Source organism: Bufo bufo, chromosome 2 (assembly GCF_905171765.1).
Source record: "Bufo bufo chromosome 2, aBufBuf1.1, whole genome shotgun sequence".
Classification (NCBI taxonomy): domain Eukaryota; kingdom Metazoa; phylum Chordata; class Amphibia; order Anura; family Bufonidae; genus Bufo; species Bufo bufo.
In genome coordinates this window covers 747,038,978-747,065,376 of record NC_053390.1, presented here as the reverse complement: position 1 = coordinate 747,065,376, position 26,399 = coordinate 747,038,978, and positions in this window count along the sequence as shown.

Genomic DNA, 26,399 nt, shown 5'->3' with positions numbered 1-26,399 from the left:
TTGGTAATAAATTTGTATTCCTGTTCTAATAATATTCCGTTGGTATAACCCTTATTACAATATTTCATTAGATCATTGTAAAAGGAATTTGTTGGGTCACATTTCAGTTTTCTATATGTAGTGGAGTCTGATAGTTGTCTCTGACATTCCAACTTATATAGATTTGTGTCTAATACAACTATTGCTCCGCCCTTGTCCGCTGGTCTAATTGTGATATTTTCTGTGGCTTGTAGTTCTTTAATAGCATTTATTTCAGTTCTTGTTAGATTGTTATATGTATGTTTATTACTTAATTTTCTTATATCCGATTCCATATTTTTCCTAAATGCCGCAATTTCATAACTTATTTCTTGCCTTGGGAATTTTTTTGATTTTGGTTTTAATTCTGTATGTTCATATTTAGATACTGCGGTTGTTTGTATGATAGGGTTCTTCATATAGTATCTTTTTAGGCATAACAATATGTGGGCCGGACGAAAAGATTATTCAAAAAGAGGATAGCAGAACATATTGGTAACATTAAAAAAGGTTATGAAAATCATACACTGTCCCAGCATTTCAAAATACATCACAATAAGGATCCCTCGGGATTAATATACACAGCATTTGAAAAAGTGTACAAACCTTGGAGGGGTGGTAACCATATATCAAGCATGTCCAGAGCAGAATCTCGTAAGATCTTCGAGTTTGAGACTGTTGCCCCTGCTGGTCTAAACGCAGAGTTAGAACTATTTGGATTCTTATAGGGGGATGTGCCCCTCTGGGACAGTCTGTCGAGTTCGGGCTGTCTATCAGCATCTCGACGGCCTCTCCCAGTTGGGCCCTTCCCCCCTCCCTACATCTGCACATATACACCCATCTGTGTATATATACACCTATCTACATTCAATATATTCAAGATAGAAATATAACTAGACCCAGATTAGTGAGAGGAGGAGTAATAACAATTTTCAGTTATGTATGATTTATTTTAGTTGATTTTATTCTTTTTATTCCTTCCTATTAAATATTAAATGTTATTGTAATTTTATTATATGAACGTTGAATAATTTATAGAGATATATATATTGTCATGTGAATTTTAATATTGATGTCGAGTACTGATAATGATAATATACCCCTATTTGGGATGGTACACCACTATTGTTATAAATTTATTGTTGTTTTATATGTCATATATCCTACCCAATGCTCCCTGATATTAATAACTTTGAAGTCATTTATATAGAAAGAGATTTGTTGTATTTTACTATATATTCTATTTTATATCCAAATTCCACTCCAGAGTTTGGATTCATCTTGATATCTTAATGATCCCTCCCTTATAAAAGGAAGGAAATGAATAGTACTATTCACCACTGATGAAGGTGCAAGAGTGCACCGAAACGCGTTTGGTTTTACCCAGAATTGTACTTGGATTATGTACTAAAAGAGCCCTTTTATCAACTAAAGGTGAATATTGATACAGAGTTCGCTGACGAATTGGTCAGCAGGCCGGAACAACAGACCGAGACTTCCGGTCATAGGAACGTCACATCCTGTACAGCAGAGAGTGACGCATCGAGCCAGGAAGCTGGAACAGAAGAAGACGCCGAAGACGCCGAAGAACACGTGCGCACCACCGCTACATGCCGCAGAGGACCGGACGATCTCAGTGAGGACACCTTTCTGCAGCAGCTCCCCGGAATTCATCTGTATGGGGTAAGACTGTTCCTGCTTTCCTCCATAAGGTGATACATTTTTAGGTCAAAAGCGGACATAAGCAGACTTACCTTACCAGTAGACTATAGAATAAGACCTACATGCAGACTGATCATCTGCATAGGTAGGCATCCTGCAGTCAAACAAGGACTCTTTCATCATTATTATTCTTTATTTTTATTTTCCTTTTTTATCTTATCTTATAAGAGGAATCATAGTGTTCCTGACACAATTTTAATAACCCTTATTGCATGATGAAATCATATTGCTTCTGTAAGTTATAAACATTACTGAATATTGCTACTTCATCTTGCTGTATACATCCATCATTTGTATATAAAGGGACAATAATAAAACAAGTTATACCTCATATATAATCGATCTCCTATATATATACCCAGTCATTTTGAGTGCCCTCCATCCAGTGAAATTATTACTATAATTGTATTAGTGTCACCTTAGCTCACCCTCCACCCAAAACGCAGTGTTTGCCCGATCAGGCCTGATCGGTCGCCCACATGTGCGTTCACCCACGCCCGCCTCGCCGCAGTGACAAAAAATATATATTTTTTTGATCACTGCACATTCATTTTACACGCACTGCGGCGATAAAAAAAATCAGTTTTGATATTTTTTATCAACCGCAGCGGCCTCCGGTACTTCGCTAGCCTCCCCTTTGTAAGACAGGCTTGCTTTTTTTCTTGGGTAGTCTCAGGGAATACCCCTAAATTTAGTAGTCCAAATGTCAAACAGGGGGTATTCTTCTGAAGAGGCCTACAGGATTCTGACCCAGTCGGATGAGGAATGGGAACCCTCATCTGACGAATCTAGCGGGTCAGAATATGAACCTGTAGAAAGCAGTGGCTCTCTGTCACGAGGGTATCGTGAACCACGCCTGACTCCGTTATACCCGGGGTCAGGAAGTCTCAGCGGTTGGCTGCACGCTCTATTTAAGATAGGGCTGTTTTCCTTATGGTAGCTTTCTGGGTTTGCTTTGCAAACCCTTTTGGCTCACTCAGGGATCCGTAGCTCCTTCCCCTCAGCTGCTCCTTGTCCAGCACTCCCAGACCTCCTTATATTCCTCTCTCACACTTCTCTGGTTGCCAGAGATAGAGCTTCCTGCCTGGACATCTATTCTGACCTTTTGGAGCTGTGTTGCTGCGTTCTCTGGTAGTTGGTCCAGAACGCTACCCTCCGGATCCCTGTTGGATCTTTGGGGACTGCTGTGGTCGCCCACCTGGGTGTATGTGTTTGTCTGTATTTGTCTGTCCTCTCCCTGGTTTTTCCCTCTTAGTGATAGTGGTTCGGACTAGCGATCCCACCGGCCCGTTCACTATCTAGGGCTCATATTAGGGAAAGCCAGGGTTTAGGCACGTGATAGCCGCACGGGTGAGGAACCCGTCTAGGGACGTCAGGGCAGTCAGGTGCCAGCCGCAAGGTGAGTTAGGGGTCACCACCTTTCCCTCTCCCTTGGACAGGGCTTTCCCTGTTTTCCTCCCTGTGCGTGACGTCGGTCATTACATTATCTCTGGCCCTTATTTTGTGTAGGTAAAAAAATAAAATATTTTTTTTTTTTTTACCTACTTAGAATCCAGTATGGATCAAATTGCTGCTCTGTCCAAACAATTTCATGGCCTGTCTTTGGAGGTGGTAGGATTGAAGGCGTCGGTCCTCCAGCAACAGCAGCGATTGCAACTGACTGCAAGCCCAGCGGTTGCTACTGATAACCAGGTTGTTGCGGAACCCAAGGTCCCTCTCCCTGACAGATTTTCTGGGGGAAGGGACAAGTTTTTGACATTCCGTGAGGCCTGTAAGTTATATTTTAAACTGCGCCCTTACTCCTCTGGTAATGAAGATCAGCGGGTGGGGGTTGTTATTTCCCTGTTGCAGGGGGATCAGCAGTCCTGGGCGTTCTCTTTACCTACTGATTCCCAGGCTCTTCGGTCAGTGGATGAGTTTTTCGGGGCCTTGGGTCTCATATATGACGACCCTGACCGAGTCGCACTGGCTGAATCAAGATTACGGAGACTCTTACAAGGAGAGCGGCCGGTAGAGGAGTATTGCTCTGAATTCCGTAGGTGGGCTACGGATACCCAATGGAACGACCCGGCTCTCAGGAGTCAGTTCTGCTCTGGGTTATCCGAAAGGGTTAAGGATGCGCTTGCATTATATGAGACCCCCTTTTCCCTTGATGCGGTTATGTCCCTTTCTATCCGTATAGAGAGACGCCTTAGGGACAGGTTTAAAAAACCGGAGCTATTGGTAACCCCTCCCAAGCAGCAGTTAGTCTGTACGGACTTAGACGAGCCTATGCAGCTAGGAGGAACTACTCGTCAGGTCCGTCCTCCTGAGGCTCACCGTAGGCGTGGGGTTTGTTTTTTTTGTGGGGAGAGGGGTCATTTCATTAATGTCTGTCCTTCTTTCCTCAGAAACAAAAGACCGTCGGAAAACTACTAACCCCAGGCTGTGTGGAGGATGTCAGCCGGGGGGTATACGTTTCCTCCATACGTACATCACAATTTGTGTTGCCAGCGGTTATTATTTTTGGTGATAAGACAGAGACTATTTCTTTCTTTCTAGACAGTGGAGCAGGGGTAAATTTGATAGATGCCCATTTTGCCCGCACTTTGGGTTTGTCTCTCTGTACTTTACAGAGACCCATTCCCATATTCGCTATTGATTCTGCTCCCCTGTCTCAGAGAAACCTCACCCACATGGTTCATAATTTACACCTTCGGGTAGGGGACCACCATAACGAGATGCTTTCAGGTTATGTTCTGGAGGGGCTTCCCACTCCGGTAGTGCTAAGTCTTCCCTGGTTGGTAGCGCACAATCCAGTAGTGGATTGGCAGGCCAGGGAGATATTGGAGTGGAGTAAGCAGTGCAGAGAAAATTGCTTAAATAGCAATTGCTTAGTCGCCTCCATAACTACCCTACCTACATTTATTTCGGATTTTGAGGATGTTTTTTCTGAAAAGGGTTGTCAGAAGTTACCACCTCATCGTCCTTATGATTGCCCGGTTAACCTTATTCCCGGCGCAAAATTACCCAAGACCAGGTTATATAATCTTTCGGGTCCAGAGAGACAAGCCATGAAAGATTATATCTCCGAGAGCTTGGCTAAGGGACACATCAGACCCTCTTCTTCACCCGTGGCTGCAGGGTTTTTCTTCGTTAAAAAGAAAGATGGGGGGCCTGCGTCCTTGCCTAGATTTTCGCGAATTAAATCGGATAACCATCCGAGACCCATACCCTCTTCCTCTCATTCCTGACCTGTTTAATCAAATTGCGGGTGCTAGGTGGTTCTCCAAACTTGATCTTAGGGGGGCCTACAATCTGAGTCGTATTAAGGAGGGGGATGAGTGGAAGACAGCGTTTAACACCCCTGAGGGGCATTATGAAAATATAGTTATGCCTTTCGGTCTGACCAATGCTCCTGCCGTCTTTCAACATTTCGTTAATGACATTTTTAGTCATCTAATCGGCAGGTTTGTGGTAATATACCTAGATGATATTTTAATTTATTCGTCTGATCTGAAAACACATGAGGTGCATGTCAGACAGGTACTGCAGGTCCTACGGACGAATGAATTATATGCTAAAATTGAAAAATGTGTCTTCGCCGTTCAGGAGATACAATTCCTGGGTTATTTTTTATCTGCTTCAGGTTTCCGTATGGATCCTAGGAAGGTCCAGGCAATTTTAGATTGGGATCTTCCTGAGAAAGTCAAAGCACTACAACGGTTCTTGGGCTTCGCGAATTTCTATAGGAAATTCATTAAAAATTATTCACTTATTGTAAAACCGCTTACTGACATGACTAGGAAGGGGACTGATTTTTCTAAATGGTCTGACGCCGCTAAAGTTGCTTTTTCCTCTCTAAAAGAGAGGTTTACCTCAGCACCTGTACTAGTCCAACCTGATGTCTCTCAGCCTTTTATTGTTGAAGTCAATGCGTCAGAGGTGGGAGTGGGGGCAGTGCTGTCTCAGGGTCCGTCTCCTGGCAAATGGCGTCCTTGTGCTTTCTTTTCTAAAAAACTATCTGCAGCAGAAAAGAACTACGATATTGGCAATAGGGAACTATTAGCTATTAAACTTGCGTTTGAGGAGTGGCGTCACTTCTTAGAGGGGGCAGCCCACCCCGTCACTGTGATTACGGACCACAAAAATCTTCTGTACCTCGAATCAGCTAAGCGTCTCACCCCTAGACAGGCTAGGTGGTCGCAATTTTTTACCAGGTTTAACTTTGTGATTACCTATCGTCCTGGGGCAAAGAACACCAAGGCTGATGCACTATCTCGTTGTTTCCCTGGAGGGGGTAATGTGAGTGAGCCGGTGCCCATTCTTCAAAGAGGAGTGGTTGTTTCTGCGGTACACTCTGTTTTGGAGGGGAAGGTCTTAGAGGCCCAGGGGGACGCCCCGGTCTCTTGCCCCTCAGAGAAATTGTTTGTACCGTTGAACTTACGTTTCGAATTATTAAAGGAACATCATAATTCGGCACTTGCTGGGCACCTGGGTAGTAAAGCAACCTTGGAGCTATTGTCTCGTCGTTTTTGGTGGCCAAGGTTGCGTCAGGATGTATTGGATTTTGTGTCTTCCTGTTCTACCTGTGCGCTCGCAAAGGTTTCACATACACGTCCTGCAGGGTCTCAATTACCACTCGTCATTCCCAATAGACCGTGGACACATCTGTCAATGGATTTTATCACTGACTTACCTTTGTCTGCGGGTAAAACAGTTATTTTGGTAGTAGTGGACAGGTTTAGCAAAATGGTACACTTCATTGCGTTACCCGCACTACCTAATGCTAAGACTCTTGCTCAGGTATTCGTCAGTGAAATCGTGAAGCTTCACGGGGTCCCCTCCGATGTGGTCTCGGATCGGGGTACCCAGTTTATTTCTAAATTTTGGAAAGCTTTTTGTTCCCGTTTGGGGGTACACTTGTCCTTTTCCTCAGCTTTCCATCCTCAGTCGAATGGACAGACTGAGCGTACCAACCAAAACCTTGAGACATATCTAAGATGTTTTGTGTCTAAAAACCAAGAGTTGTGGTCATCATATTTACCGTTAGCTGAGTTTGCCATAAATAATCGTCTTCAGGAATCCACTGGCAAGTCACCATTTTTTGGTGCATATGGTTTTCATCCCCAATTCTGTACTTTCAAAGAGGGGGGGTCTTCTGGGGTTCCCGAAGAGGAACGGTTTTCGTCATCTCTTTCATCTGTATGGCAGAAGGTGCAAGCTAACTTGAAAAATATGGGAGGTAAATACAAATGCATGGCTGATAAGAGACGGTCGCCAGGTCCGGACCTAGGAGTGAATGACTATGTGTGGTTGTCTACTAGGAATATTAAATTGAAGGTTCCCTCTTGGAAACTGGGTCCTAGGTTTATTGGCCCTTACAAAATTGTAGCCATCATCAACCCCGTGGCTTTTCGCCTGGAGTTACCGCAGACTTTTAAAATTCATAATGTTTTTCATAAGTCGTTACTCAAAAAATATGTTCCACCTCTAGAACCATCACCGCTGCCACCCCCTCCTGTTGTCGTGGATGGTAATCTAGAATTTCACATATCCAAAATTGTTAATTCTCGTCGGGTCCGCCGCTCTCTTCAATATCTGGTGCATTGGAGAGGTTACTGTCCCGAGGAAAGAATGTGGGTTCCTGCGTCTGAGGTAAACGCCGACAGGTTAGTTCGGGTTTTTCATGCCTCTCATCTGAGAGACCTGGTCCTGAGTGTCCGGAGGCCCCTCGCAGAGAGGGCGGTACTGTCACGAGGGTATCGAGAACCACGCCTGACTCCGTTATACCCGGGGTGAGGAAGTCGCAGCGGTTGGCTGCACGCTCTATTTAAGATAGGGCTGTTTTCCTTATGGTAGCTTTCTGGGTTTGCTTTGCAAACCCTTTTGGTTCACTCAGGGATCCGTAGCTCCTTCCCCTCAGCTGTTCCTTGTCCAGCACTCCCAGACCTCCTTATATTCCTCTCTCACACTTCTCTGGTTGCCAGAGATAGAGCTTCCTGCCTGGACATCTATTCTGACCTTCTGGAGCTGTGTTGCTGCGTTCTCTGGTAGTTGGTCCAGAACGCTACCCTCCGGATCCCTGTTGGACCTTTGTGGACTGCTGTGGTCGCCCACCTGGGTGTATGTGTTTGTCTGTATTTGTCTGTCCTCTCCCTGGTGTTTCCCTCTTAGTGATAGTGGTGCAGACTAGCGATCCCACCGGCCCGTTCACTATCTAGGGCTCATATTAGGGAAAGCCAGGGTTTAGGCACGTGATCGCCGCACGGGTGAGGAACCCGTCTAGGGACGTCAGGGCAGTCAGGTGCCAGCCGCAAGGTGAGTTAGGGGTCACCACCTTTCCCTCTCCCTTGGGCAGGGCTTTCCCTGTTTTCCTCCCTGTGCGTGACGTCGGTCATTACACTCTCTGACCCAAAGTTCGGACGAGGAGGTGGTGGTCCCTGATAGAACCAGGCGTACCCGGCCCCGTGTCGCTAGACCACAGGTTACACAGGATCCGCTTCAAGAGCAGCAGAGTGGGGCTGGCGCTGTCGGATCACGTGGTGAGGCATACACCAGCAGCGCAGCCCTCCCTGGACCTAGTACCAGCACTGCCGTACAACATGGTGATGTGGCGAGCACCAGAAGGGCAGTTGAAGCTGGTACGGTGGCATGTGCAGTAGTTACCCCGTCGCAGCCACCGCACAGACAGGCCCGTAGACCCCCTAGAGTCCCTGAGGTGCTGGCAAATCCTGATTGGCAGTCACCAACTTCAGCTGCACCTGTAGTTCCCCCTTTCACCGCCCAGTCTGGAGTTCGGGTTGAGACGGCTCAGATAGGTTCGGCCCTGGGATTTTTTGAGCTGTTCTTGACTGCGGAGCTCTTGGACTTAGTCGTGGCAGAAACAAATCGGTATGCCACACAATTTATATCCGCCAACCCGGGAAGCTTTTAAGCCCAGCCTTTCCGGTGGAAACCAGTCCAAGTTTCCGAAATTAAAATTTTTCTGGGCCTTCTCCTCAACATGGGTCTAACTAAAAAGCATAAATTGCGGTCATATTTGTCCACGAACCCGATTCATCACATGCCCATGTTCTCTGCTGCTATGTCCAGGGCACGATTTGAGGCCATCCTCCATTTCCTGCATTTTAGCAACAACACCACCTCCCGTCCCAGAGGCCACCCAGCTTTTGATGGGCTCCACAAAATTTGGCCCCTCATAGACCACTTCAACCAGAAATTTGCAGATTTGTATACCCCAGAGCAAAACATCTGCGTAGACGAGTCCCTAATACATTTTACCGGGCGCCTTGGCTTCAAACAATACATCCCAAGCAAGCGTGCCCGGTATCGGGTCAAATTGTATAAGCTCTGTGAAAGGGCCACAGGCTATACCCACAAATTTCGGATCTATGAGGGAAAAGATCAGACCCTGGAGCCGGTCGGTTGCCCTGACTACCTGGGGAGCAGTGGGAAGACAGTCTGGGACTTGGTGTCACCCTTATTTGGCAAGGGGTACCATCTTTATGTGGACAATTTCTACACAAGTGTGGCCCTCTTTAGACATTTGTTTCTAGAACAGATTTGCGCCTGTGGCACCGCGCGAACTAGTCACGTGGGCTTCCCCCAACGGCTCGTTACCACCCGTCTTGCAAGGGGGGAGAGGGCTGCCTTGTGTAACGAAGAACTGCTCGCGGTGAAATGGAGAGACAAGCGTGACGTATACATGCTCTCTTCCATTCACGCAGACACGACAATACAAATTGAGCGAGCAACCCGTGTCATTAAAAAGCCCCTCTCAGTCCACGACTATAATTTGCTCATGGGAGGGGTGGACTTCAATGACCAGATGTTGTCTCCGTATTTAGTTTCCCGACGCACCAGGCGCTGGTATAAGAAGGTGTCTGTAAAGAAAAAGGGGGTCAGTCAGCACATCCCAAAGCGCAGGGGCACGTTGCTATGGCTGAGAACAAGACTGTTAAACAAAACAAGCAATGCAACAGCTCACTGCAAATCAAATAAAGTACAAAATTGCATCATAATAGCAAATGCTGAACTTATAAGTTAGAGATACTTGGCAAATCGTTTTGTACAAAATTATTTGAGCCCGTCTGCCGAACGTCAAGGCAATCTCTAGTTAGACGGGTTCCTAACACTAAATATACCTGTTATGTGCCATAGCGGCTATCATAAAATTCAGAAAGTGCAGGTTCCACTTACATGCTGGATCCGCCTGAATTTACGTCATTTTCGGTGCCAAAATGGCCTCCATTATATCCAGGGAAAGCAGTTACCAGCATGCACGCCGGGCCCACTCCGCACCACCCCTGGCGCCACATGGTCACCAAGGACTGCAATGAGAGTCCACACACTATCGCTCTCCTGGTGCCAGATGGCTTCAGTGAGTGGGGGGGAGCAGGCCAAGCTAAATACTAACACTAATTAAAATCAACCTGTGGGACAGACGAGCTGGAAGGAGTGCACGACTAGGGAGGCAGCCACACCTCCAGTACAAACTGCAAAGAAAAAGGGGGTCAGTCAGCACATCCCAAAGCGCAGGGTCACGTTGCTATGGCTGAGAACAAGACTGTTAAACAAAACAAGCAATGCAACAGCTCACTGCAAATCAAATAAAGTACAAAATTGCATCATAATTGTCATGGTCTTACCTTCTTGCTGTTCTCCTTCGTTTGACATGTGCTGGCGGCCATCTTGGTTTCTGGGTTTCTTGTAGCCTTCCACCCTGCGGCTCCTCCTTCCCTCTGGGAGGAGCTGGATGCCTAGCTCATATATATAGGAGGTCTGTGGCTTCAGTTCCTTGCTTGGTCCTCCTGTGTTCACATGCTTCTAAGACTGCTGCTGCTTCTGGTTCCTGATCCTGGCTTCGTCTGACTACCCTGCTGGTTCCTGATCCTGGCTTCGTCTGACTACCCTGCTGGTTCCTGATCCTGGCTTCGTCTGACTACCCTTCTGGTTCCTTATGTCTAGCCTCTCAAAGACTCTGCTTCGGTTTCACCATTCGTTTGGACTTTTGCTTTACAGCTTTATTTTCAATAAAGCCTTCTTATTTTCACTCATCTCTTGTTGTACGTCTGGTTCATGGTTCCGTGACAATAATTAGGGATGAGCAAACCCGAACTGTATAGTTCGGGTTCGTACCGAATTTTGGGGTGTCCGTGACACGGACCCGAACCCGAACATTTTCGTAAAAGTCTGGGTTCGGGTTCGGTGTTCGGCGCTTTCTTGGCGCTTTTTGAAAGGCTGCAAAGCAGCCAATCAACAAGCGTCATATTACTTGGCCCAAGAGGCCATCACAGCCATGCCTACTATTGGCATGGCTGTGATTGGCCAGTGCACCATGTGACCCAGTCTCTATTTAAGCTGGAATCACGTAGCGCCGCACGTCACTCTGCTATGATCAGTATAGGGAGAGGTTGCAGCTGCGACGTTAGGGCGAGATTAGGCAGATTAACTCCTCCAAAAGACTTCATTCTGTGATCGATCTGCAGCTGTGGATCATTGAAGTGCTATTATTGACTTGCTCACTTTTTTGAGGCTGGCCAGAGCGTTTTTAGATCACTTTTTTTCTGGGGTGATCGGCGGCCATTTTGTGACTTGTGGTGCGCCAGCATGAGCTATCACCAAGTGTATTTAACCATCGATAGTGTGGTTATTTTGTGCTATATCCTACATCAGCTGCAGGCTGAGCCTGTGTCACCGAAGTGCATTTAACCATCAACAGTCTGGTTATTTTTTGGCCATATACTACATCAGCTGCAGGCTGAGCCTGTTTCACCCAAGTGCATTTAACCATCAAAATTTTGATTATTTTTTGGCCATATACTACATCAGCTGCAGGCTGAGCCTGTGTCACCCAAGTGCATTTAACCATCAACAGTGTGGTTATTTTTTGGCCATATATTACATCAGGGGCAAGTTGAGCCTGTCACCCAGCGCCTAAAAAATAGACCTGACATTTCTATTCAACCAAATCTGCACAGTTTTAGCTGGTCAAGTTATTTGTAGTGACCGTAAAAGCAGACTTTTTGTTCTGGGTTGAAAAAGCATTCCCAAATTTGCCATTCTGAAAATAACTAGTTTGTGGTATTTGAGGCCTACTTGAAATCTATCCCAAAAAGAAAATCTTACATTGAAGTTATTGATAGTGTCATTCAGAAAAACCTAAGACACACGCTAGCGTGCTGATAGAAGTGTCATTCTGTGATTAAACCTATAACTGTCACACAGCGCAAAAAAAAACAGGTCTCACATCTCTATTCAACCAAATCTGCACAGTTTTAGCTGATCAAGTTATTTGTATTGACCGTCAAAGCAGACTTTTTGTTCTGGGTTGAAAAAGCATTCCCAAATTTGCCATTCTGAAAATAACTAGTTTGTGGTATTTGAGGCCAACTTGAAATCTGTCCCAAAAAGAAAATCTTACATTGAAGTTATTGATAGTGTCATTCAGAAAAACCTAAGACACACACTAGCGTGCTGATAGAAGTGTCATTCTGTGATTAAACCTATAACTGTCACACAGCGCAAAAAAAAACAGGTCTCACATCTCTATTCAACCAAATCTGCACAGTTTTAGCTGGTCAAGTTATTTGTAGTGACCGTCAAAGCAGACTTTTTGTTCTGGGTTGAAAAAGCATTCCCAAAATTTGCCATTCTGAAAATAACTAGTTTGTGGTATTTCAGGCCTACTTGAAATCTATCCCAAAAAGAAAATCTTACATTGAAGTTATTGATAGTGTCATTCAGAAAAACCTAAGACACACGCTAGCGTGCTGATAGAAGTGTCATTCTGTGATTAAACCTATAACTGTTACACAGCGCAAAAAAAAACAGGTCTCACATCTCTATTCAACCAAATCTGCACAGTTTTAGCTGGTCAAGCTATTTGTATTGACCGTCAAAGCAGACTTTTTGTTCTGGGTTGAAAAAGCATTCCCAAATTTGCCATTCTGAAAATAACTAGTTTGTGGTATTTCAGGCCTACTTGAAATCTATCCAAAAAGAAAATCTTACATTGAAGTTATTGATAGTGTCATTCAGAAAAACCTAAGACACACGCTAGCGTGCTGATAGAAGTGTCATTCTGTGATTAAACCTATAACTGTCACACAGCGCAAAAAAAACAGGTCTCACATCTCTATTCAACCAAATCTGCACAGTTTTAGCTGGTCAAGTTATTTGTAGTGACCGTCAAAGCAGACTTTTTGTTCTGGGTTGAAAAAGCATTCCCAAATTTGCCATTCTCAAAATAACTAGTTTCTTGTATTTGAGGCCTACTTGAAATCTATCCCAAAAAGGCTATCTTACATTGAAGGTACTGATAGTGTCATTCAGAAAAACCTAAGACACACGCTACCGTGCAGATAGAAGTCTGATTCTGTGATTAAACCTTAACCTGTCACACAGTGCAAAAAAAAAACAGGTCTCACATTTCTATTCAATGGTCTGCCGGGTGTTTACTCCAAGGTCATGGAAGTCACGCCTGCGGGCACCCCGTTCTCCGAGGGATATGTCCTGAAATCCAGCTGAAAGCTGCAGAACATCAGTCGGAGGTCTCTCCACTACTGGCGGGCCTCTCTGGCGCCCTCTTCCCACAAGCAAAGGCTCGGCTGGTGGCTGCTGGGGTCTTTCAATGATTCTAGGTTCTTGAGCCTCTTGCTCCTGTCCAGGCTGTCCTTGGCTGGGCTGCCCCCTGGCACGTGCTCTTCCGCGGGCTCTGGCTCGTCCACTCATCTTCTATTCCTGAGAGGATATAAACCGCTAATAAGGTCAATCTGCCGCCTAGCAGCTCCGCCGTGGCACAATCACCTCAGAACTCGCACACTGGTCACTTTGAGCAGAATGATGACATCCGAGTCACGGCACCAAATGTAACCCTCTTTTCCTTGCACCATCTGCGACACCTCCAGCTTTCACACTCACTCGGTCACCAGCTCCTCCAGGCATAAACTCTAAGTGGACTCTAAGGGACGACACTCAGGTCTTCTGTGGTTTAAAGCTTTATTGAGGTGTAGTGCACTTGGCTGGAGCTTGTAATACAACAGGGAAACACTGCCACTATGTGGTATACAGCCAGGTCACCAGCCCACCTATATCATAACAGGCAGTCATTATATTACATTCCCACATACATGTTACAGGATATAACAAAGCATACAGAAAAATGAACAAGAGAAAATCATTTACAAAGATATTGCAGCAGGGTGACCTGGAATACAGCATGTCTTGCAGCCATTTTAGGAAGAACACATGTCTCTTTAACTGTACATCATCTACTCAGCCTAGCATGTGCTGCAGGGTTTAAAGGCTGCTAAAAAACATACAGTCACCTCTTTACATTCTACAGAACTATTATGGGTATATATTATAACTTTTTACAATAGATAAATGAACTTTAGCTTTAGAGAACTTAGACAGAGATCCTACCTCCTTCACAGTACATGTCTGCACTGAGGAGAACAAACCAAGTAGCAGAATACACAGGGGGCTTTCTGGAAGAGTCCACTGTAAAGACTCTGTCTGTTAAAACTTTCCTCAGTTATCTAATAGCACATTTGAAGAGGTTTATTTAGCATGTCCTGACTCTCTGCTAACAGCTTATGAATATATGGAACTATATTTAACAAGTGATCATTGCTGCAGCTCCTGAATATTGGTATGACCCTATTGCAAACCTGCAGACTGGATATTTGGTGAAACTTCATGTGGTTCATATCGACTGTACTACACCACTGACTTGGTGCCTGGGCCTAAATGTGTGACAGTGGCCTGTTCCAGTGGTGGGTGACGTGAAGCCTGATTCTCTGCTATGACATGAATACAGATTCTGCGCTGACATAAGGCCAGATTCTCTGTTACGGGACCTCTCTCCTCTGCCTGGGTGCCTGGGCCTAAATGTGTGACAGTGGCCTGTTCCAGTGGTGGGTGACGTGAAGCCTGATTCTCTGCTATGACATGAATACAGATTCTGCGCTGACATAAGCCAGATTCTCTGTTAAGGGACCTCTCTCCTCTGCCTGGGTGCCTGGGCCTAAATGTGTGACAGTGGCCTGTTCCAGTGGTGGGTGACGTGAAGCCTGATTCTCTGCTATGACATGAAGACAGATTCTGCGCTGACATAAGGCCAGATTCTCTGGTTACGGGACCTCTCTCCTCTGCCTGGGCCTAAATGTGTGACAGTGGCCTGTTCCAGTGGTGGGTGATGTGATGCCTGATTCTCTGCTATGACATGAAGACAGATTCTGCGCTGACATAAGGCCAGATTCTCTGTTACGGGGACCTCTCTCCTCTGCCTGGGTGCCTGGGCCTAAATGTGTGACAGTGGCCTGTTCCAGTGGTGGGTGACGTGATGCCTGATTCTCTGCTATGACATGAAGACAGATTCTGCGCTGACATAAGGCCAGATTCTCTGTTACGGGGACCTCTCTCTCCTCTGCCTGGGCCTAAATGTGTGACAGTGGCCTGTTCCAGTGGTGGGTGATGTGATGCCTGATTCTCTGCTATGACATGAAGACAGATTCTGCGCTGACATAAGGCCAGATTCTCTGTTACGGGACCTCTCTCCTCTGCCTGGGTGCCTGGGCCTAAATGTGTGACAGTGGCCTGTTCCAGTGGTGGGTGACGTGATGCCTGATTCTCTGCTATGACATGAAGACAGATTCTGCGCTGACATAAGGCCAGATTCTCTGTTACGGGACTGCTCTCCTCTGTCTGGGTGCCGGGGCCTAAATGTGCGACAGTGGCCTGTCCCAGTGGTGGGTGACGTGAAGCCTGATTCTCTGCTATGACATAAAGACAGATTCTGCGCTGACATAAGGCCAGATTCTCTGTTACGGGACCGCTCTCCTCTGTCTGGGTGCCGGGGCCTAAATGTGTGACAGTGGCCTGTTCCAGTGGTGGGTGACGTGAAGCCTGATTCTCTGCTATGACATGAAGACTGATTCTGCGCTGACATGAAGCCAGATTCTCTGCTATGCATGAAGAGACTGATTCTCTGCTGACATGAAGCCAGATTCTTTGCTATGGCATGAAGAGACTGATTCTCTGCTGACGTGAAGCCAGATTCTCTGCTATGGGACCTCTTTCTAATTGATATTGGTTCATTTTTATTTTTTTAATTTTAATTTTAATTCATTTCCCTATCCACATTTGTTTGCAGGAGATTTACCTACATGTTGCTGCCTTTTGCAGCCCTCTAGCTCTTTCCTGGGCTGTTTTACAGCCTTTTTAGTGCCCAAAAGTTCGGGTCCCCATTGACTTCAATGGGGTTCGGGTTCGGGACGAAGTTCGGATCGGGTTCGGATCCCGAACCCGAACATTTCCAGGAAGACTTTTTGTTCTGGGTTGAAAAAGCATTCCCAAATTTGCCATTCTCAAAATAACTAGTTTCTGGTATTTGAGGCCTACTTGAAATCTATCCCAAAAAGAAAATCTTATATTGAAGGTATTGATAGTGTCATTCAGAAAAACCTAAGACACACTCTAGCGTGCTGATAGAAGTGTGATTCTGTGATTAAACCTATACCTGTCACACAGCGCAAAAAAAAACAGGTCTCACATCTCTATTCAACCAAATCTGCACTGTTTTATCTGGTCAAGTTATTTGTAGTGACCGTAAAAGCAGACTTTTTGTTCTGGGTTGAAAAAGCATTCCCAAATTTGCCATTCTCAAAATAACTAGTTTCTGGTATTTGAGGCCTACTTGAAATCTATCCCAAAAAGAAAATCTTACATTGAAGGTATTGATAGTGTCATTCAGAAAAACCTAAGACACACGCTAGCGTGCTGATAGAAGTGTGATTCTGTGATTAAACCTATAACTGTCACACAGCGCAAAAAAAACCAGGTCTCACATCTCTATTCAACCAAATCTGCAGTGTTTTATCTGGTCAAGTTATTTGTAGTGACCGTAAAAGCAGACTTTTTGTTCTGGGTTGAAAAAGCATTCCCAAATTTGCCATTCTCAAAATAACTAGTTCTGGTATTTGAGGCCTACTTGAAATCTATCCCAAAAAGAAAATCTTACATTGAAGGTATTGATAGTGTCATTCAGAAAAACCTAAGACACACGCTAGCGTGCTGATAGAAGTGTGATTCTGTGATTAAACCTATAACTGTCACACAGCGCAAAAAAAAACAGGTCTTACATCTCTATTCAACCAAATCTGCACTGTTTTAGCTGGTCAAGTTATTTGTAGTGACCGTAAAAGCAGACTTTTTGTTCTGGGTTGAAAAAGCATTCCCAAATTTGCCATTCTCAAAATTGTGGTGAACGGGAACAATGAGGAAAACATCTAATAAGGGACGCGGACGCGGACGTGGACATATTCGTAGTGGTGTTAGTGGACCCTCTGGTGCTGGGAGAGGACGTGGCCGTTCTGCCACAGCCACACGTCCTAGTGAACCAACTACTTCAGGTCCCAGTAGCCAGCAGAATTTACAGCGATATTTGGTGGGGCCCAATGCCGTTCTAAGGATGGTAAGGCCTGAGCAGGTACAGGCATTAGTCAATTGGGTGGCCGACAGTGGATCCAGCACGTTCACATTATCTCCCACCCAGTCTTCTGCAGAAAGCGCACAGATGGCGCATGAAAACCAAGCCCATCGGTCTGTCACATCACCCCCATGCATATCAGGGAAACTGTCTGAGCCTCAAGTTATGCAGCAGTCTCTTATGCTGTTTGAAGACTCTGCTGCCAGGGTTTCCCAAGGGCATCCACCTAGCCCTTCCCCAGGGGTGGAAGAGATAGAATGCACTAACGCACAATCACTTATTTTTTCTGATGATGAGGACATGGGAATACCACCTCAGCACGTCTCTGATGATGACGAAACACAGGTGCCAACTGCTGCGTCTTTCTGCAGTGTGCAGACTGAACAGGAGGTCAGGGATCAAGACTGGGTGGAAGACGATGCAGGGGACGATGAGGTCCTAGACCCCACATGGAATGAAGGTCGTGCCACTGACTTTCACAGTTCGGAGGAAGAGGCAGTGGTGAGACCGAGCCAACAGCGTAGCAAAAGAGGGAGCAGTGGGCAAAATCAGAACACCCGCCGCCAAGAGACTCCGCCTGCTACTGACCGCCGCCATCTGGGACCGAGCATCCCAAAGGCAGCTTCAAGGAGTTCCCTGGCATGGCACTTCTTCAAACAATGTGCTGACGACAAGACCCGAGTGGTTTGCAAGCTGTGCCATCAGTGCCTGAAGCGAGGCATTAACGTTCTGAACCTTAGCACAACCTGCATGACCAGGCACCTGCATGCAAAGCATGAACTGCAGTGGAGTAAACACCTTAAAAACAAGGAAGTCACTCAGGCTCCCCCTGCTACCTCTTCTGCTGCTGCCGCCTCGGCCTCTTCTGCTGCTGCCGCTGCCTCGGCCTCTTCTGCTGCTGCTGCCGCCGCCTCGGCCTCTTCCTCCGCCTCTGGAGGAACGTTGGCACCTGCCGCCCAGCAAACATGGGATGTACCACCAACACCACCACCTGCGTCACCAAGCATCTCAACCATGTCACACGGCAGCGTTTAGCTCTCCATCTCACAAACAATTGAGAGAAAGCGTAAATTCCCACCTAGCCACCCTCGATCCCTGGCCCTGAATGCCAGCATTTCTAAACTACTGGCCTATGAAATGCTGTCATTTAGGCTGGTGGACACACACAGCTTCAAACAGCTCATGTCATTTGCTGTCCCACAGTATGTTGTTCCCAGCCGCCACTACTTCTCCAAGAGAGCCGTGCCTTCCCTGCACAAACAAGTGTCCGATAAAATCAAGGATCGCAGGGCAACATTCTTTGCCTCCTGTCTCCTCCTCCTCCTACTCAGCTTCCTCCTCCTCTTCTTCCACCAGCTCATCCAGTCAGCCACACACCTTCACCACCAACTTCAGCACAGCACGGGGTAAACGTCAGCAGGCCATTCTGAAACTCATATGTTTGGGGGACAGGCCCCACACCGCACAGGAGTTGTGGCGGGGTATAGAACAACAGACCGACGAGTGGTTGCTGCCAGTGAGCCTCAAGCCCGGCCTGGTGGTGTGCGATAATGGGCGAAATCTCGTTGCAGCTCTGGGACTAGCCGGTTTGACGCACATCCCTTGCCTGTCGCATGTGCTGAATTTGGTGGTGCAGAAGTTCATTCGCAACTACCCCGACATGTCAGAGCTGCTGCATAAAGTGCGGGCCGTCTGTTCGCGCTTCCGGCGTTCACACCCTGCCGCTGCTCGCCTGTCTGCGCTACAGCGTAACTTCGGCCTTCCCGCTCACCGCCTCATATGCGACGTGCCCACCATGTGGAACTCCACCTTGCATATGCTGGACAGACTGTGCGAGCAGCAGCAGGCCATAGTGGAGTTTCAGCTGCAGCACACACGGGTGAGTCGCACTGTGGATCAGACCCACTTCACCACCAATGACTGGGCCTCCATGCGAGACCTGTGTGCCCTGTTGCGCTGTTTCGAGTACTCCACCAACATGGCCAGTGGCGATTACGCCGTTATCAGCGTTACAATACCACTTCTATGTCTCCTTGAGAAAACACTTAGGGCGATGATGGAAGAGGAGGTGGCCCAGGAGGAAGAGGAGGAAGAGGGGTCATTTTTAGCACTTTCAGGCCAGTCTCTTCGAAGTGACTCAGAGGGAGGTTTTTTGCAACAGCAGAGGCCAGGTACAAATGTGGCCAGACAGGGCTCACTACTGGAGGACGAGGATGAGGAGGAGGTGGAGGAGGATGAGGATGAAGCATGTTCACAGCGGGGTGGCACCCAAAGCAGCTCGGGCCCATCACTGGTGCGTGGCTGGGGGGAAACACAGGAAGATGACGATACGCCTCCCACAGAGGACAGCTTGTCCTTACCTCTGGGCAGCCTGGCACACATGAGCGACTACATGCTGCAGTGCCTGCGCAACGACAGCAGAGTTGCCCACATTTTAACGTGTGCGGACTACTGGGTTGCCACCCTGCTGGATCCCCGGTACAAAGACAATGTGCCCACCTTACTTCCTACACTGTAGCGTGATAGGAAGATGCGCGAGTACAAGCGCACGTTGGTAGACGCGCTACTGAGAGCATTCCCAAATGTCACAGGCGAACAAGTGGAAGCCCAAGGCGAAGGCAGAGGAGGAGCAAGAGGTCGCCAACGCAGCTGTGTCACGCCACAGCTAAGTGCACCACCACCTGATACGGAACGTGTTAGCAGGAGGCAACATTTCACTAACATGGTGGAACAGTACCTGTGCACACCCCTCCACGTACTGACTGATGGTTTGGCCCCATTCAACTTCTGGGTCTCCAAATTGTCCACGTGGCCAGAGCTAGCCTTTTATGCCTTGGAGGTGCTGGCCTGCCCGGCGGCCAGCGTTTTGTCTGAACGTGTATTCAGCACGGCAGGGGGCGTCATTACAGACAAACGCAGCCGTCTGTCTACAGCCAATGTGGACAAGCTGACGTACATAAAAATGAACCAGGCATGGATCCCACAGGACCTGTCCATCCCTTGTGCAGATTAGATATTAACTACCTCCCCTTAACAATATATTATTCTACTCCAGGGCACTTCCTCGGTCAATACTATTTTTAATTTCATTTTACCATTATATTGCGGGGCAACCCAAAGTTGAATGAACCTCTCCTCTGTCTGGGTGCCGGGGCCTAAATGTGTGACAGTGGCCTGTTCCAGTGGAGGGTGACGTGAAGCCTGATTCTCTGCTATGACATGAAGATTGATTCTGCGCTGACATGAAGCCAGATTCTCTGCTATGGCATGAAGAGACTGATTCTCTGCTGACGTGAAGCCAGATTCTCTGCTATGGGACCTCTGTCCAATTGATATTGGTTCATTTTTATTTTTTTTATTTTTTATTTTAATTCATTTCCCTATCCACATTTGTTTGCAGGGGATTTACCTACATGTTGCTGCCTTTTGCAGCCCTCTAGCTCTTTCCTGGGCTGTTTTACAGCCTTTTTAGTGCCCAAAAGTTCGGGTCCCCATTGACTTCAATGGGGTTCGGGACGAAGTTCGGATCGGGTTCGGATCCGGAACCCGAACATTTCCGGGAAGTTCGGCCGAACTTCTCGAACCCGAACATCCAGGTGTTCGCTCAACTCTAATCATAATAGCAAATGCTGAACTAATAAGTTAGAGATACTTGGCAAATCGTTTTGTACAAAATTATACGGGTTGCTAACACTAAATATACCTGTTATGTGCCATAGCGGCTATCATAAAATTCAGAAAGTGGAGGTTCCACTTACATGCTGGATCCGCCTGAATTTCCGTCATTTTCGGTGCCAAAATGGCCTCCATTATATCCAGGGAAGCAGTTGCCAGCATGCACGCCGGGCCCACTCCGCACCACCCCTGGCGCCCTTGGTGTCTGTATATTTAATTCAATTGGCTCTGTACAATAGTTTTGTTCTCTACAGTAAGGCTGGGAGAACACGATCCTTCCTCAAATTCCAGGAAGAGATCATCAAGAACCTCCTGTATCCAGAAGGTTCCGTGGCCCCATCCACCAGTGTAGTTAGCCGTCTACACGAGCAACATTTACCCAGTGTCGTTCCTGGTACCTCAACTCAACCGTCACCCCGAAAAAGATGTTGTGTCTGTAGCAGGAGTGGAATAAGGCGTGACACCCGCTATTACTGTCCTGACTGTCCTGACCACCCTGCCCTATGCTTTGGAGAGTGTTTCCGGAAGTACCACACACAGGTACACTTAGCATAGGGATTGCATCTCACAGGACAGGCACACAGGGCTATTAGGGCCCTTTTACTCACAGCTGCTGCAAACCTCTCCTTTCACCTGGGATAAAGTGCATAACGTACTTCACCACATCTTTGGGCGATTTGCGCTTTGCACATTGTCCCATGGGGAAGGAGAGGTTTGTTCTATAAAGGTAAAAAAAAAAAAAAATAACAAAAAATTTGCCGGTAAGTAAAAAAGTTAACGTTCAGTTAAAAAAGTTTAAAAAAGTTTATATGTTCTGTTCAAAAGTTAATAAATTTATTGCGTTGCGGCCTGGTTTTTTCTTTTTTGCTTTGTTTTTTTACCTTCCAGGTGGACCAACCGATCGACTAGCTGCAGCACTGATGTGCATTCTGACAGAAGCATTGCGCTGCTGTCAGATTACACGCAAGTCGTTGTATGCGGCGCTGCAAGACGAGATTTCTCCTCTGCAGTAAAAGATACGTTTGCCAAGGCATATGAGCTGAGGAGGTGGCGGTGTTCATATAATTTGGCAAACACTTTGTATATATAAAAAAAAAAATCCCGACAAGTATTTATTCATCCACATCGATTGATGTGAATGGAGAAATCTGGTTTGCCAGGGCATACGAGCTAAGTGGGTATGGATGTTGGGCGGAGCTCCTATGTCCTGGCAGACGCCTTTCCCCTCCTTTTTCTTTTTTTGGCAGAGATTTTTTCATCCACATTGATCGATGCGAATGAAGAAATCTGTGCCGTTCATTTTTTTCTTTCAGCCCAGAGGCTGAACGAAAAAAAAAAATCTCATTACCCGTATGCTCAATATAAGGAGAATAGCAGAAACTCCTAATGCTGGCCATACATGTAATGATTGCGGAGACCCTCAAATGCCAGGGCAGTACAAACACCCCACAAATAACACCATTTTGAAAGAAGACACCCCAAGGTATTCGCTGAGGGGCATATTGAGTCCATGAAAGATGAAATTTTTGTCCCAAGTTAGCGGAAAGGGAGACTTTGTGAGAAAAAAACCAAACAAATCAATTTCCGCTAACTTGTGCCAAATTTTTTTTTTTCTATGAACTCGCCATACCCCTCATTGAATACCTTGGGGTGTCTTCTTTCCAAAATGGGGTCACATGTGTGGTATTTTTACTGCCCTGGCATTTTAGGGGCCCCAAAGCGTGAAGTCTGGTATCCAAATGTCTAAAAAATGCCCTCCTAAAAGGAATTTGGGCACCTTTGCGCATCTAGGCTGCAAAAAAAGTGTCACACATGTGGTATCGCCGTACTCAGGAGAAGTTGGGGAATGTGTTTTGGGGTGTCATTTTACATATACCCATGCTGGGTTAGAGAAATATCTTGGTCAAATGCCAACTTTGTATAAAAAAAAATGGGAAAAGTTGTCTTTTGCCGAGATATTTCTCTCACCCAGCATGGGTATATGTAAAATGACACCCCAAAACACATTCCCCAACTTCTCCTGAGTACGGAGATACCACATGTGTGACACTTTTTTGCAGCCTAGGTTGGAAAAGGGGCCCATATTCCAAAGAGCACCTTTCGGATTTCACCAGCCATTTTTTACAGATTTTGATTTCAAACAACTTAACACACATTTGGTGCCCTAGAATGCCAGGGCAGTATAACTACCCCATAAGTGACCCCATTTTGGAAAGAAGACACCCCAAGGTATTCGCTGATTGGCATAGTGAGTTCATGGAAGTTTTTATTTTTTGTCACAAGTTAGTGGAATATGAGACTTTGTAAGAAAAAAATAAAATAAAAAAAATCATCATTTTCCACTAGCTTGTGACAAAAAAATAAAAAGTTCTATGAACTCACTATGCCCATCAGCGAATACCTTAGGGTGTCTACTTTCCGAAATTGGGTCATTTGTTGGGTGTTTGTACTGTCTGGCCATTGTAGAACCTCAGGAAACATGACAGGTGCTCAGAAAGTCAGAGCTTCTTCAAAAAGCGGAAATTCACATTTTTGTACCATAGTTTGTAAACGCTATAACTTTTACCCAAACCATTTTTTTTACCCAAACAAGTTTTTGTATTATCAAAGACATGTAGAACAATAAATTTTGAGAAAAATTTATATATGGATGTCGTTTTTTTTGCAAAATTTTACACCTGAAAGTGAAAAATTTCATTTTTTTTTGCAAAAAAATCGTTAAATTTCGATTAATAACAAAAAAAGTAAAAATGTCAGCAGCAATGAAATACCACCAAATGAAAGCTCTATTAGTGAGAAGAAAAGGAGGTAAAATTCATTTGGGTGGTAAGTTGCATGACCGAGCAATAAACGGTGAAAGTAGGGTAGGTCAGAAGTGTAAAAAGTGGCCTGGTCTTTCAGGGTGTTTAAGCCATGGGGGCTGAGGTGGTTAAGGGTGTTTAAGCTATAGGGGCTGAGGTGGTTAAAATGATACATTTACTCTGATTAAACGTTTGATCTGACATCTACGTTCTATTACAAATAAAATATTGACATTTGCCATCTCCACATTGCATTCAGTTTAGTGTCCCAACTTTTTTGGAATCCGGTTTGTATATATATACAGTACAGACCAAAAGTTTGGACACACCTTCTCATTCAAAGAGTTTTCTTTATTTTCATGACTATGAAGGCATCAAAACTATAAATTAACACATGTGGAATTATATACATAACAAACAAGTGTGAAACAACTGAAAATATGTCATATTCTAGGTTCTTCAAAGTAGCCACCTTTTGCTTTGATTACTGCTTTGCACACTCTTGGCATTCTCTTGATGAGCTTCAAGAGGTAGTCCCCTGAAATGGTCTTCCAACAGTCTTGAAGGATTTCCCAGAGATGCTTAGCACTTGTTGGCCCTTTTGCCTTCACTTTGCAGTCCAGCTCACCCCAAACCATCTCGATTGGGTTCAGGTCCGGTGACTGTGGAGGCCAGGTCAAATAGCCTTCATGGTCAAATAGCCCTTACTTTCAAAGTTTTCCTAATTTTTCGGCTGACTGACTGACCTTCATTTCTTAAAGTAATGATGGCCACTCGTTTTTTCTTTACTTAGCTGCTTTTTTCTTGCCATAATACAAATTCTAACAGTCTATTCAGTAGGACTATCAGCTGTGTATCCACCTGACTTCTCCTCAACGCAACTGATGGTCCCAACCCCATTTATAAGGCAAGAAATCCCACTTATTAAACCTGACAGGGCACACCTGTGAAGTGAAAATCATTTCAGGGGACTACCTCTTGAAGCTCATCAAGAGAATGCCAAGAGTGTGCAAAGCAGTAATCAAAGCAAAAGGTGGCTACTTTGAAGAACCTAGAATATGACATATTTTCAGTTGCTTCACATTTGTTTGTTATGTATATAATTCCACATGTGTTAATTCATAGTTTTGATGCCTTCAGTGTGAATCTACAATTTTCATAGTCATGAAAATAAAGAAAACTCTTTGAATGAGAAGGTGTGTCCAAACTTTGGTCTGTACTGTATATACTTGCAGAAGGACCCGGCTTCGCAGGGGTATATTTCATCTATTAAACGTAATGTTTGTGTGTATAGTTAAAAGATATCGACAGTATCCCCCATAACAGTGACCTCTACAGCACCCCACCCCTTTAACAGTTAACTCCAGAGTCCCCCACCCCTTAACACTGACCCCTTACAGTGCTCTGCCACCTCAAAATGGGACCTCTACAGCCGCCCATCCCCTTAATTTGGACCTTCACAGCGGCCCTTCCTTTAATATTCAGTTTCATAGCACCCCACTCCCTTGACATTAACCTCTTCAGTTGCCCACCCCCTTAACAGGGACCTCCACAGTACCCCACTCCATTAACAGTGACCTCACAGTACACTGCTGCTTTAACAGTGACCTCCACAGCAGTTGCCCCTTTAATAGTGGCCCCTGCCCCCTTAACAGTGACCTCCACAGTGTCTGCACCTTTAACGGTGACCTCCACAGTGCCCGCCCCTTTAACAGTGACCTACATGACGACATGTGTCGTGCAACATTTTGTCTCAACAATTTTATATAATGATAGGCTATGGTGTCGCACTGCGACATGTGACATGCTGCATTTGTGACACGACAGTCGCAAAAAATCCATCCAAGATGGATTTTTCTGCAACTGTCACATCGCAGTCGCAGCATCTCACATGTCACATTGCAACACCATAGACTATCAATATAAAAATTGTAGCAGGACATTGGTACAACATCAATGTCGCACGACACATGTAGCAGTGTAGTTGTGCCGTATGTGTTGCGCAACTTATTGTCGTGTGACACATGTCATCGTGTAGCCCTAGCCTAAAGCTGACCTACAGCAGTGAAGAAAAATGGCTCACTTGTTATGGAAACCTGGAATAATACTGTGTGTATGTGAAGGGCCTGCAAGCTTCTATTGGCTGATAAGGGACATGTGACCGTGTGTATGGCAGTTGGGATATGAAGAGAAAGACTTGCAGGCTTATATTGGCTAATGCAGGTAATTTTTTGGGAATATCTCAGGAACGGTATGTCTTAGAGAGCTGGGACCCAGTCTAAAACCTTCCCGGACACCTGATGTTCCTGTGTTCCAAATTTGACCCGAACTTGACCCAAACTTCACCCCGCACCCGGACCCCATTTAAGTCAATGGGGATCTAAACTTCACTTTATTATTTTCCGTTATAACATGGTTATAACGGAAAATAATAGCATTCTTAAAACAGAATGCTAAATAAAATGTCTATTGAAGGGTTAAAAAAACAAACAAAAAAAAAACTCACCTCATTCACTTGATCACAGAGCCGGTATCTTCTTTTCTTCAGGATCTGCAAAAGAAGAAATGAAAAAATGAAGATAGAAGGTCCTTTTGCAGGTCCTGAAGAGAAGAAGATACCGGCTGCGCGATCAAGTGGATGAGGTGAGTTTTTTTTTTTAACCCCCTCAATAGACATTTTATTTAGCATTCTGTTTTAAGAATGCTAT